Genomic DNA, 15,867 nt, shown 5'->3' on the forward strand with positions numbered 1-15,867 from the left:
ATAAGAGATATTTAAAAGGCAGAAAATGCAGAAAAATACAGTTCAGACAGGTTATGAACAAAGATGGAGAGTCATCAAAGCCAAACATACAAAGAAATTCTATCAGAACTCAAAAGTTTCACTCACATGATAAAAATGTCATAGAAGAAACATGTATTTGAATTTCTATGTCTGTCAGTGATATGTTTCACAGTGACATCTGAACATCTTATCCACATTAGTTGGCTAAAATTCATAACACTACCCATGCAAATGCAGGAAGGGATTGAACATGAACATTTTATAAATAGAAGCTGAGGAAACAAAGAAATTACGGATCTGGTGTTCCAATACACTAAAGACTAATTGCTTCAGAATTTTGCTTGAGTTGTTGAGAGAAGTATTTGTCAAAACAAGAAACCAGTGTCTTCTGTACACAGAACAGTGCCTTTTGTAGCTATCCCACATACTTGCATTAAGTATATATAAGCTATTCCACATACATATATTAAGTCTAAAAGTCAGTCTGTTCATCCTATATTATCCATAGAAACTAATATGCTCAAATCCATGGTTATGTTACTGGAATTTGTCAGAAAATAAAATGAAATCTGATCATTAGAATAGCAAAATCTTTTCTCTATTGTCCAAAGATTTAATTTCCACTTCCTTAGGAGCAACAACTTTAAACATTTAAAGCATTTTCATATCCCTGTCAATTAGTCAAATAATGTCATCCTTTCTGAATGTTTTTTATTAATAGTTGCCTTCTGAAACTGAGTTCAGATTTTCAATCAGAGTAAAATTACTTCTTTTCTTTAACTTTCTACTTTATATTTACACAGACTTTTCTCTCTTCAGATATTAAATTATTTTCTCTCGTGAAGTTAAGACAGATTTGTACAGTATATGAAGACATTGCTCTCCATGTTTTACGGACTTTTGCTGCAACTATGAGAACGTTTTCCTAGTAATACATAAATCAATAGTTTAGAGACTTCATTGTCAAATAATTGCTACAAGGTGCTAATATACAAAACATTCTAATGCAGAAGAAAATAAAGTAGGAAAAATTTGTCATTTGTCTCTCCTATTCCCTGATAAAATGAATTCTGTAAATCTTTACCATATGGCTATTGATTTCCAGATACAAGAACACAGAATCTTCTTTCTCCTTTTCTTAAAGCAAACAGCATTTCTTACCCACCTTCTGAGAGTTTTTGGCTACAATCCACTCACTAATTTGAAAGCAGTGAAACTCTGGAAGCCTTTTATGCTGCCGGTTGAGGAGTAAAATATACACTGAAACCAAAGAACTTTAAAGTTCACCACATTTCACTTACGCACTCTTTCTCCACAGTTTTCCCTTCTTTGATATTGTTGAGCTTTTAGCTACACCTCTGCTTGTGTTCCTAGATTGTTTGCAGTGAAGATGTATGTATGTGTGTTATTTTTGAGGCTTGGGGTATGGGGGGGAAGGGACATGGAGCCCTGGAAATCACTGTTGAAAAGGCAAAAAACCTTAGCATAGCTTTTTAATTCCTTGTTGTGCTGAGGTGAAAGGCTGGCGTTATTTTTTAAATGACTTTTGGGCAGGTGTACAGCCTCTTAAGCAATTTTCTTTATTCCAGATAAACATATTTCCATACTTTAATCTCTGTGTGAGAAAGCTTATGTTGAACAAATTGTGGCTATTGGTATTTGTATTTCCCACACAGTCAGGGCACCCACACTATCTAGCTCATTACTGAAAATTGCTTTAGAATGCCTTCAGTATGAAAGGTGTTATTATAGTATCAAATCCTACTCTAGTCTGCATTTCAGATTCTTGATTAAAACAGTATTTTGGGTTAACGGGTTCTCTATTAACATATCACCTATATACTTTACCCTGAATAATTCTAAATAATTTGCTACAGTTAAGGAAGGTTAAGGCTGCTTTAATAGTCTGCTATTACTGCTTCAAATGAGATGTTTATTGCAACACTGGATTCAGTATTATAAAATATTATATTCAATCAACTACTGCCAGTGATAGAAGCTCCTAAACTTCAGTGGTGAATGGGAGCTATATGGCTGGGACTAGCATCATACACTGACATCATAAGTATACACTCTTTGAACACATAAGTGAACAGTAGATTTAGAATTTTTTTAATTCATAGCAGAATGAAATAAAATTTGGTTACACTAACCTGTCATCGAATGATGCGTGCACAGACTGTCTTTGCAGTAAGTTTTATACATATTTACAGTTGCAAGAGTATGGATAGGACCAAGATCTCTTGCTTTCACTTTTTGGAATCTCATCAGATGCACAGCCTTAACATATGTGTCTCCATAAACACAACCACAAAGATGTGCCTAAAAGAATTTAAAACAAGGAGTTCTGGACATAGAAAAACAAGGCCTGTTTGTGCATTAGTTTGCTTGGTTTAGCATGATTTACTGTGGATTAGAAACTGTTAAGTACTCTGAAGGAAACACTGCCAGAGACTGCATTTATGTCCCCTGTCAAAAAACAAACTCTAAAAGCACTAATATAATATCAAGGGTTTTTTGGTTAAGGGAGCAGAAACCTCATTTAACTACCTGAAGTCAAGTCTAGAATCACTGAAACCCTGAATGTGTCCGTACTGCAACCCTACAGCTGAAGTTAGGCCTTGAAAACCAGGCTGCTAGGAGAGGCTCTGTGGGGAAGAGCTGTGGGAAGTCTCCCTGCGCCTCTGTCCCAGGCTGTGGAGCCATGTTTACCTCAGGCCCGCAGCCCCGGGTGAGCAGCAGCCCCTCCTGATGCTCCCGGCCGGCTTTCCCCACAGCCGCTCCTGCTGCTCGCCTCCCCGCAAGGCAGCAGGAGGGCACAGGGGCGGCCTCCCCGCAGGCCTGTGAGGGCCAGCCAAGGTCTGCGTCCTGTCATGAGGCCTGGTTCATGGGCCCTGCCCTGCCATAAAGCGCCTCCCACTTATAATAAGGGAGCCCAATATCTCAGTCTTCAGAAGATTCCCCTTTATCGACATCACAGAGCCTTTTATTTCCCAGCGAAACCAAATTGCCAGCATGCCCCAGGCACTGGGATGCACCTCACAAAACTGCTTTCCTCCGCACAAATGTCGCTGTAAGAAAACACCTCAGTTATATTTAAAATCAGATTTTCTCTGCAAGCAGAAATGTCCACATCCTAGAACATGGAAGTATGAAAGCACTAAATCTACTTCAGCAGGGTTTAATGCTCAAGACAGCAGTGAGTAGGCCGAGGCAAAGACAGCTTCAAAAGTGATTTAAGAAATTAGGTCAGACTTAGTTACCGTCAGGGTATGCCAATCCCTTAAGCAACAAATATGCATGTAAACTGCTTTATCAAAATACTTTCCTGACATCCTTACACACAAAGGGAAGTTTCCTTCTACTATTCATACAGTTGTTTTCCAAAACAAGTCAAAGGTTGATTTTTAAAATCACATATGCAAATTTTAAAGGAGATTCCTTTCCTTCTTAAATAACAGTTCACTGATCCTCAAAGGAAAGGATTACCAAACCTGTAGGCAAGGGTACAGGGACGGCGGATAGCCAGGAAACTGCAGCCCTAGAGATGGTCAACAGTGGGAAGACTGTGGAATTGCATCTGCACAGGTAAATGTCAGATACTGCAGGAACAGATCTAGAGAAAGAAAAACTTAGACATGCATTTAGCCTTGTAACATAACTTGGTTCAATAATCTTAGAAAATAGTACAGTTAGTAGGAATATATCGGAGACACTTTGATCTGCATGTGAAAAAAAAATAGCGCTTGAAAATCTGTAATAATTTATGGCAGTTTGTAATATTCCAAAATTTCTTACATATCTTGGATGATATTTACATTTTCAGACTTTTTAAATTAATTACTCATTTTAAGCATTTCATAGCCTCTGGAGAACAGCGTAGGTTTCTTTTTCCCTGCATATCTATGTCAAGAAGATCATTTTGTTTCAGGGTTATCTGACTAGTTTACAGAAAACTGGGAGAAAGAAACTGAAAGACAAATTTTCACTGAATAATAATAGAAGTTACCAATGAAAGTTATAGCCTTCAGTCACATACAAACAATATATTCAATTAAGATACAATCAGAAATGGAATTCTGATTTAAAATAGGTGCAACCTAACTATTCTGTCACTTATGTTTCCTCCACAATAAATAAAAAATCTGCAATCACTGGTTCCCTCAGTGATAGCCAAGTAACTCTAGGCTATGATGTTTCTTTGCTAAAAGTATAGAACAAAATATTTTCAACACTGAAGAAAGCAGAAAAAAAAAAAAAAAAAGAAGAAAAAAGCTTACAAAAATTTTTTACAAGCTCAGTCTCAGTTCTGCTGACCTTGCTCTAAGCACCTCACAGACTTTGAAATGGAGAACACAACTTACAAGGAACAACAAATAACTGGAGTCCTGCTGAGGTTCAAAGTTTAAAAATGCGTATCTTCCAATACAAGATGGAATGTTGAAATTTACTTGGTTTTGCATTATATTGCAACTCATTCACTTCACTGTTAATATTTTCTAGGAAACATCTTCACTACAATGAATTTATCTATGGATTTGAATCAGAAGCAAGCAAAATACGTTCAAACCATAATTCAAACCAATCAGATCTACTTCATCACATTTTCAAATGCTAAGAAGTTTTTCTCCTCTCCCTAACTCCCTAAGTAGAGCATAGCAGCTAAAATCCCGATGACTCATCTTCCCTGTTCAGGCACCGTACCCCTGAGCGCTGAATGCCGGCCAACTCCTGTGCCCCATCTTGTACTGAGTTTGCACTGTCTTGGTTTCATTTTGGTCTGAATTGAAATCCAGTGTAGCCGTGTACTGAAAGAAGTAAGGCCAGCTGCTCATTGTTCATCCTACATATAAAATGTAGTTAAAGACAGGACCAAAGGAATCAGGGTTACTGCTGTGGGAAAGCAGAGGAGGACCTAACAGTGAAATGTGGAGATGGAGAGGGTAGTGCTGTGACCTGAAGCCAGCAGGAAAGGAAGAAAGATACACAGTGCATAAGCTGCCAAAGAGACTATAACAAAATACGAAGAAGAAAAGACAAATTGATGGGGTACCCAGACCACAATCTGAACAATGAGTCTACAAAGGAGTGAAGAAGCCTGAAAAACAGAGCCCACAGATAAGTAGGTAAAGAAAATGAAGCAAGACAAGTTGAGATAGAGAAGATACTGTGTAGCATTGGAATAAGTAGGACAAGACAAAGGAGAAGGGCTTAAGCTTGGCAGGGGTGCAAGAGTGGAAAAGTCTTTGGCTGTGTGTGAGAGGAAGCTCTTCTTTGGAGTCCACATGGAAGCCAAGATTCCTGACACTTACTGTTCTGATAGATAGGATATGAAAAAGCCGTGAGCCACACTGCCGTTCCATTATAATTAATCCTAATGAGCACCAATCATAGCCATTACTGTTGTCAGTAACTCAAGTTAATTAGTCAGACATCTAGTGGGTAAATGCAATGGGTTCCCTATGTACTAAATTATAAGGTAAAATTAATAAATCTTCATAGTTTTAGTGCAAGTTCTGTGTGTACAAGTGTGCATGTGATTTTAGTAAATGTCTTATTTCTGTCTTCAGCAATATAAATTACTAGAGTGAAAGGCAACATGCTTGGATACATGCTTTTGAATTGTTGCATAGGATTGACCAAAAAGGCTGATGTTTCAAGCTGAAACTTAATGGAAAGCCGATGTGAAACTGCAGAAATAGAACCACTGTATCTAATGCCTTAATGAAACATCAATTTTAAACCTCAAATGAAAAAGACACATTCACAGCAAGACAGACAGAACCCAATAATCTTTCAGATAACCATGCAAATGAGCTACAATGGTCTGCCACAAATTTCCTGTTTGTCCATGGGATTATTCCTGTGCCAGAGGATCCTTATAGCTAAGCCTACAACTGATGAAATCACTTTGCGATGGAAATTACCTCCTAAATCACACTCAGGAACACACCTGGATAACCTGGGATAGACTCTACATTTTAGAATGCAGTCAAGAGTTAAGTTTCCTGTGTCTGGCCTTGCAGTCTTTGCCATTCTTATTTGCTTTTGCAATGTCATCTTACATTTGATATCAGAGAGCCAGGACTGCAATCCTTATGTACTGACAGGCAGCCCAGTATCACATACCACAAGAGTAAAGCATTCACAGCCCCTGCCCTGCCAGGAGTTAGATCTTTTAACATGGCGGTCTCCAGCTTTTCCATACCCTTATTTTGGCCCTTCTGGTGGCACACCGTGGGTGCTGTCAGGTACGCACCCTGGCCGGGTGCAGACCAGCAGCATCCCTCCTGGCATGGAAGCAAAAAGGGAGGCGGGACCCCTGGTTGACAGACATGGCCCTCAGCCAACCAAATGCCTCAGTCAAGAGAAATTTCTAGAACGCTGACCGTGTATGACCACAGTTCAAATCCAAGTGGGCTATAAAATGGGGTCTCACTGGAGGCCTCCTTTGAGCAGGTCTACTCACAGCAGCAGGTTTGTGACTGGAAGCCCTCCCCTTAGGACTGGGACACCGTCCAAGGGAACTTCCCAGCATTGAGTGCTGTCACCTCTCCCTTGGTGAGAGAATACTTCTGGATATCCTTGAGTGAGCCCTTGCCCCCGTGAGTGAGTGATTGTATCCTCTGGGTGCCCCTGAGTGAGAGGTTTCCCCTCCAGTGAATGATGTGTGCACACTTGGGAGTCATCATTCTTATGTCCCTCTGTGTTGCTGTGTAGTAATAACTTCCCCAACAGTACACTGAACCTATAGTTTGTTGAATGTTATCAGAGCATTGTTTTTGTTACCCCCTTCATCTCATTGGTTTCAGCTGTTTGGATCTGGTTACAAATTAAAGTTTGTTCAAGTTTATTATCTGTGTGAAGCTGCTTTGGTATACCTCCATAACAATGGGTAAGTAGCTTGAGCTCAAACTAAATTCAGGGTGATTGTGAAACAATATGAATGCAAGAAATTGCATAAGAGCTATTTCAGGTTAAATGCTTGCTTGTAATCAGTTGTTCCAAACGAGATCATGCTAATCTTTCTCACTTATTGCATGATTTTTAGTCTCATAAAACTTCAAAACCATCAGAAGTGTATCACAGAGTGCTTCATCCTAATCTGTATTAGTCTTGTGCTCCACATATATGGTGAGGGTATTAGGAACAAATCTATTACCAAATTTTGGTATCAATCTGGTTTGAGTGACCTATGAAAAGTGAACAGATGAAGATTACATTGTACAAAAGGGAGCTGGGCAGTAATTGTGTTGCTACAGACTTCAGAATATTCCCACTATATATTGCAATAAACTAAAGCACTCAAAGATTTTCTTGACCAAGGAAAAAGGGAAGAGGAAAGAAAAAGATCAAAACTACATCTGTACTTACTATTAGGATGTTCACTTGGGCTGTAGAGAACCTGCACTGTGGTTTTCAGTCTGCTAGATTGAAAACAGCAACTTTGAAGACAGTTTTTGTTTCATAGGAACTACAATGGCTGTGGGTAGGGAAATCCTTTGTTTTGCTCAGAATCAGTCTCTTGGCTAATCACAAATTATCTTCAGGACAAGAAAAGGGTTCTTTGCAAAGAAATGTTGTATTCTAGTAGAAATTGTCAGGTTTTGTAAACTTACTTTTCTTAATGAAAAAAATATATAATCAGAAAATTCCTACTCACAGGAAAAAACATCTTTCTTCATTCTTTTGTTTCAGTTGCAAGCTTTTTCACTATAATTAAATGATTAGTTTCACGAGATAAAGCTCTTCTAGAAACTAGTATACTATTTGCATTTCTATTAATTATTCTGATTGCATGTTATCTTGAAAACACAGTTCTTAAATTACAGCATTTACTTTTTTTTTCTACAGTTTATTTTGAAGAGATAAGATTTTCTCTGTACAGATAAGTATGGAATTTTTAGTAATTCAAATGTTTGGTTATTAAATTAAATTCAATCTAGAATTCAGCATTTTCTCATTTCTCTGAAATCTATTTGCTCTATCCTTACATATTTATCTTAAGGCTCATCCTGACAAAAGAGGTTTCTGCAACTTTTTCTTTAAGTACATGTGAAACAAAAGTTCTACAAATGTAACCTGTATTTTAAGGTTTGCTTTTTTCTGACCATGAATTAAAAATTCAGAATTCTCAGAATCAAACACAAGTAATCAAGGTGGCAAGGTATGATACATCTTACTTATGTTACCACTCACATCAAGTTGGAATAGCAACAGATGTAAAAACATGGACTAGTGAGCATATACATCTCCGAACATTATGAGTTGTTAACTTTGCAAGAATCAATTGCACCAAAGGTATTGACTGGAACTTTAATGAGAGTAACTATCATGGGTTTGGGTGGTCCAGACTCAGTGATGTTCACTGTATCCCTCTGCTGTAGAGGATGTCCTGTCCCTGCAAAGTGAGGACAGAGCATGTGCTCACCCCTTAGCATTGAATTTAAACCCACATTTACCTGCAGGTGTAGTTAAAGGTCCAGAATTTGGCTTGAAATGTATGAAACATTGTTGAATTTTACTGACCCTGTTAAGACAGCAGTCGCTTACATAATGAGCAATAATAAAGAATATAGGGACTTTTTGTTTTTATTTTATGTATTTGTCTGTGCTCATGAAAGGCAAAGCTAAATTTTTAAAACCTTCATGTTATTCTATGAACAGTAGTGTATTTCACAAAGCAATATTTACATCAAACTCTGAGCAGGGAACAAAAGCCTTAGAACCACTGTTGCAGCTCTCTAGAAGTGTAGTATCAGAGAAAACAACAGGTGGTTACCCTGCTCAGAAGAATGCAAGACACATCACCATCAATAAGAGAACTCAAGAATGTAATGGAAAATGAAGAAAATTGAATAGGGTTGTTACCTCTCTGCATTGGAATAACTGCAGAAATGCAAGGAGGACACCGTCACATAATCCCTTTGTTCAGATAAGGATATTGTCCCTGCTGGGCTATTTCTTGATGTTTTCTTCATTTTGTTTAGTAGGTTAGAGATTGGATGTCTTATGTCAGTCACTGTAAAGCAAGTTTTAGAGAATAAATCAAGAGCTTTACTTGAGCTGTCTGAATCTGGTGACTTTCCTTATTCTAAACTCTTCTAAACCTATAGATTAATATTACTCCAAGTTTTCCTCTTTGTCCCATTGAAATGTAGCACGTTTTAAACACTCAAGAAGTCATCATTTTCTGGCCTTCTGAGGATATAAGATCTCATTGCTAGGACAGTGAAATAAGACTTATCAACCTGGATGGTATGTAAACTGATGTCTTTCTTCGACACCCTGTTGCTCATACGATGATATTTACAGAAATGTATTTGTTTTGCAGAGAAAGGCTTCGAGAAACTAGCATACAAATAGTATACACTATTTGCTCCCTGTGTTTTAAACACTAGAAAACTATTGAGTAAATATTATGGCAGTGCAGATGCTTCTATTACTGTTAAAAAACCTTTTTCCCTGGCTTTGTATTTTGTTACATTTCAAAGGGGAAGTAGGAGAGCCTGTGCAGCAGTACCATGTCAATGGTGTCTCATAATACACAAGTGTTTACTTCATTGGGTCATAATAGGGAAAAACTCTAAAAGTCTCTTTTCTAAGTAAAACCAAGTCAGGTGAGGTAATCCATTTTTGTAACTAAAAATCCACCTTCCCTTTCAATTCCATACATTTTTTTTAAAAAAACTGATATTGATACAATATTTTCCATAAAGTTCAGCAAAATGGAAAATTGAGGCACATAGGAGGAGAGCAAATTCTGGCAAAGTAAATTGAAAGTTCTTGGAATCATCATTTACTATTTCCTGGGGAAAATAAAGAAACTGTTTTTTTCTAAGTTTAACAACACTATGAAAAGCTCTAAAAGGTTATGAAGAAAATTACTTACGCAGATTGAAATATTAGTGAGATAAGACTGCCTAGATATAATAGCAGAGATAATGTTATTCAGGTAAATTTCTGCATTTATTCTTTCAGAATGTAAGCAAAACTTCACATTTTCAAACTATGTTTGTTGATATATGAAGAATGCTATATTCTCTTTCTAGACTTTTTTATTTAACCATTCAGATATTTGCAAGTTACTCTAACAAAAACTTAATTTTATTTGGTTGATTTTCAGGAATTGTTGTCTTTTTTGAAAATATTCAGTTATTTGTTAAATAATATATGTGGCAGAATTTTCTATCCACTATTCTAATGAAGATTAGAGGGAAATAGAGCTCCTGTGATTAAATTTGCTTGAAAGAGTATAATATATTGTAAATCAGCAGCAATAGTGGTCTATTACAATTAAAAGACAATAATTAAATGACCACTTTATGACAAAAGATTTAATAAACCATGAAAAGTAATAATCTAATTATAAAGTATAAACGGAAAAAAAAAAGACTACAGCTGTGTATGCCAAAGGTTTCGCATTATTCGGAAGCCAATATATAAAAGTAACTATGAAAATGGACTTTCATGCCAAGTCATACATAAATTTCAAGGGATCTGCTATCATGTAGTATCATAATTTGTATTAATTCCTATTGTCAAATATAAATATAATGTCAATAATCAGTTAAGTCTTATGTTAATATTTGAACTCAATCCCTGTGCTGTAAAACACTCTTTATAAAAAAAACAACCCCAAATCACAATCAAATTAGTTTTGGCTAACTTAAAAATAATAAGAAGAGCAGATAAGACACTAATGGCTGTAAATTGGTGTAATTTGTCTGCAAGATGTGAGATCACACTATCACACATTTGAAGATGTGGCCTTTGCACATTTTTCTTTAGGAACTCTGTGTGATATACCGATTTACTATAAATAGCACATAGCTTTTGGGTTTTCTGCTTGGCAGAAACTATCTAGAATTCCAGAACTAAGTCAGAGAAAGCTCTTTGTGCGAAACAAAAAAGGAGTAAGCCAATAACAAAGATAAAGCCTTCACACCGAAAAAGGACCTTTCTGTACATGCAGATGCAATTAATTGCTAGTTCTGTTATAGCCAGCATGGCTGACAAAGTTTTCTCTTCATAAAGATAAGACATCCCAAAAGAGTAAAACTTCTGAATCTGTGATAATCAGGTACTGATGAGAGAGAGCTGGAGGGCAGTGGGGAGTTCACAGGGATGAGAGAAATTGTCCTCACTCTTCTTCTGTGTGGGAGTATGCACTCTACTAGTGTCCTCACCAATTTTAGTCCTTTCAGATCATTTCCTTTCTGTAGAGCAAAAAAATACTATCTGGATTTGAAAAAGTCTTGAATCTTTTTGATTAGGTATAGTCATAGGCTCTTAAAAGGAAAGATTCATAATTGCTGAATTTACTTGATCATGCTGTTTAACATAGTCTGGATATAAAGGACAACTTCCATACTGTATTTAAGCACAGGGCTATTCAACATCAGAAAATAAACTATGTTTGTATTTTATTTACCAGTATTTATAAATTATCTACAAAGATAATTGCTCTTCTTTGCAATAATACTAAGTTAATTGTGTAATAAAATAGCTTAGTGTCAAATTTCTCAATTCAATGTACAATAATAAATAGGATAGCTATTAATCAATGTAAATAAACTGGGCCTAAATTACCCTCTTTCTAAATCCATTTTTTTCCCTTTAGATTTAAATAATGTCCTTTTTCTTTACAATACATTCTAACTTCTTCATGTTCACTGGAATAATTTTTTCCTTTATTGTCAGTTTAAGTGAGATCTTAGTCCTCTACAGATCTTTTTGAGTCTCCAGGTGAACATTGTAACTGCCAAAAGTTCTTTCTGAGGTTTTAGTAGCAGCAATAATATCAGTAGCAAATCAAAGATAGTCCAAGAAATTCTTCTCAATCATCTATTCTCCCTTAAAGATTTTGGACAAAAGGTGAAATAGTGGTTGGAACAGTGTCTTCTGGTCTAATATATCACTTTAACTTGCTATTTTAACTTCTCTTGTCAAGTTTAAAAGTTGTTAGGCTAGTCAGATTCAGCTGAATTCAGTTTTGTTTCATTTAGCTTTATCTTAGGTCTTTCATATGAAGAATCTCAAAGTGCTTTAGAGTTGAAGATAAGAAATGGGAATGAAGTGTTGTAATAAATTTCTCAAATAGAAGGACAAAAGATTTTTGAAGATTGACGAGTCTGAAGAAGGGGTGGTAGTAATTGGGCACCGCAGGAAACAAGGAAATGACAGAGATTTGAGAAAATCTTTCAGAAGCTGTGTGTGTGAATCTATGTGCTAATACCTGTGCATTTTCCACTTGGAAAAACACAACTCCCACCTATACTAAAAATTCCTAATTAACCCTTCATATAGGTACTGAAAATTAAGTAACACAAAACACTGGGTAAGAAAATTGCATTAATGTGACCATACATGCACTTATTCAATGTAATGCACATTTTTGGATTTTTTTTTTTTTTTAATAGAGTTCAGAAGATAATGCAGGAGGAGCAAGACTAAGTAGCAATCAAAATTCTGTCTTTTACAGAATTAACTTCCACAATTCACTGTCCTATTTGTATTTCACTAGTGCAACAATATTGTGAAAATCTGTACATAGAAATACTGTCAATAATGAAACTCAGTAAGGAAAAAAAAAGAAAAAACAAGAACAATTCAACAGATGTAGCAGCAGAATTACATTTTTTTTAAACGTCCAAAGGTAAATACTAAAAACAACATAAGAAAACAAAAAAACATCCACCAGAAAAAAAATCTGTGTAAGTAAAGAAATGCACTTTGGAAATTGATAGGATTGTGAATGTAAAAAAATAAAAAGAGATAAGATTCTGAAATCGTATGTACAGAGTCAAAGTTTAGTCTCCGTATTCTGAGAAAGATCAAAAAATCAGAGAGAAGAGATTTTAAATGTCTATAATGGATATTGCGATCAGTACAGATGGTTTTGCAAAGGATATGAATGTGCACTGCTACATTCACGACACATTACAGTGTCTAAATCATAATTAATTCTCCATGTGCAATACATATTGGAGAAATCACTTCAGAACCTTGTTATATATGCTTAAAACCTTAAAGTATGAAGTAATTAATACTTCATTTCTTATAGTTCAGTATCCGGGAATAAGCCAAAGCTGAGTAAGAGCCCCAGGATTTGGCTATTTATTTTTCAAAAAGTAACTCTTTGGAAAAGCAATTCTGAATCAAAGTTCGAGCTCTATGATTCTCTAAGACTTCATTGATACACGAGTTCAATTATTAACTTGAATTTTACCACTGGACTTCTAATTGTTTCTAAATTCTGGATTTAGTTTTGGATATTAGTTGAAAACCTGTTCAGATTTTTTTATTTTTCCCCTTAAAAACAAGAAGAAATAAAAGATCCAGCAAGAAGAGGTAATTCAGAATAATACCTGGTTTGTACATGGAATGAGCATGTTCATACCTTCAGGACATTGTTGTCTTACTTTTATACATCCTTTACCATATGTAACTCAACTGGTGCCTGAGTTTACTAGTTACTTACCGTAACTTTGAAATGTGAGTTTCTGTTAAACAGAAATAAACCTCAAATCTCAGCCAATGAAAATACATGATCTTTCAGCCAGCACTGGATTATGTGCTTTTTCTGAGAGGAAAGAATGTTATTCGTACGAGATGAAAGAAATGGAACTCTATGAAGAATGTTTTATTATTTGAAGACCTACTGCAAACAGTTATTCCTGGGAATTGTTTTTATTCCTCTATCTATTCTTGTTGCTTTATTTAATGAAATGCATCTTAACTAAATGTGTTTCAAATAGCTCTATCACTTCTTCCCATTTGGAAATATGAGTAATAAACACAGTAATCATAACTGCTTGTTCTGGAAGGTCCTGTATCCTCATTATTGTGAGAGACACTAAGTAACATAAATATGAAATATAATGCAGATAGTTGAGAGTTAGCACAAAAGATAAAATGTAGGCAAATGCCCTAGAAAATACATTAAATGGAAACCAAAGTTAACTAATCTGCACATCAATCCTTAGATACATTACGAACTAGATAGAAGATCAGCTGGTAGAAAATTGCCAGTAAAATTACTGATATAAAATTTCAATGCCAAATGGCTGAGTCTAAAGTTAAGTTTATCATTTAAACTTCAGGAATAATCTTTCTGAGAAATTATGCACTAAAGCAATTGCTGTTGCCAGAAGGTGTCTGTATTATTTCTAGGATCCTCAAGATAAAAGTTCCATTCATAAATTATTGTTTGAACAATTCTTGAATGAATGTACTTTGAAGTGGATTGATTTGTCACAAAGAAAACATGTGTAATTAACAAGTTACTACCACTTAAGGAACATGACTTAGCACTACTTCAAAGCAGAGCCATCCCTCAAATACACAGAAGGGTATTTTTACATTATAGATTCCATTATGTGTGTAATAGAATCAAAAGATCAGGAAATGAAAGAATCAAAACAGCTGTGATTCCAAGTGCTCCTTGGATTTACAAGTGACATTATTTTAAAATTAAGCTGTAACTTTCTATGAAAGAACAATTGAGCCAAAAGGTATAGTGGAACAAAGGTCTTGATAAGAAAGTGTGTCAAAATCCTCTAGAATAGCCAAGTGGTTCTAACTGTTAAAAGAAAAGGAACTAAGAAATCATTTTGCTTGAAGTAAGATGTAAGTGAATGTGGTGACAAGCCTTTACCTTTAATGCATGACTAAAAATGATCTTTTATAATTGTCTTCTAACCTTACAATAACTGTGGCTCAAGTAAAATAGGAGAAACATTACATAAAGGATTTTCTTTCATCTTCCTTCCTGTTTTCACAGATCAGTAAATCTTTATTTTTCCTTTTCAATACCTTTTAATCACCTCCACAATCTTTCATCTCGGTAATTCCTCTAACTCCCACTTCTCATTCATTTCACACATGTAGACTCCTCCTCCACCCCTTACACACATACCTACTTCTCTTTCTTACCTTGTTATTACCTAATACCATTCAATATTTTCAGTATTTGTCCCAGAAGCAACTCAACAAAAGTGACTGTAGTAAATCATATGTCACAGGATGTGGCAGGAGAGCCTCTCTTTTCTTGGAAAAAACAGAATACAAAGAAAAAAAAGGAGAAAAGTGGTCTTGTACAATTTAGGTTAACCTTTTTAGATTTTTTTTAAGCCAGGAATTCTACAGTATAATTTGTTTTATGTCATTTTTAAACAAATTTAATACTATTTTGCTAAAACTACCTCAAATGCGTTTTCATAATATAGCTGTGTCTCTTCAGTGAGATAAGCCAGGAATTTACCAAAAAAAAACTTGCTAAAAAGGGGTGATGAAAGTTAGTAAACTTAAATAGTAATTTGAAATGAATTTTCATTGTATTCACATTAATGAGTATTTTGGAAAAATAGTATTAGACCAGTAGAACAAAACAATTGCTGCTGAGGCCTCAACTTTTACACTACACATGATCTGAGAGTTTTATTTTAGACAAGGTTCAGTCTGGCCGTCAGGACCTCAGGTCTCCACCAGTCTGTGGTTCCAAGTGCACTAAATCCACATTACTGTTTTGAAACACAAGATGATTTAGACACATCTTGCAAGTATTACCACCACCACTTCCCCCCAAAATGGTGGTAGGTGGAAGAGGGTGTTTTCCCTTTCCTCCCATTTAAATATTTACAGAAAAATTAAATATTTGTGCTTGGAAACCAAACACAATGTGCAAATGTTTGTCTCATGACCTCCGCTATGGTACTATTAACCCAGGCAGTGACATCATGACGGAAAGCATATGATAATGCCCGAAAAAACACTTGCAGAAAACTTCTCATGGCCATAATTTGTTGCAGGTTAACATTTGTTGTAGATACACAGTATGCATGA

The sequence above is a fragment of the Tyto alba genome, unplaced genomic scaffold (genome assembly GCF_018691265.1).
Source record: "Tyto alba isolate M040663 unplaced genomic scaffold, T.alba_DEE_v4.0 Super-Scaffold_17, whole genome shotgun sequence".
In the NCBI taxonomy this organism is placed as follows: domain Eukaryota; kingdom Metazoa; phylum Chordata; class Aves; order Strigiformes; family Tytonidae; genus Tyto; species Tyto alba.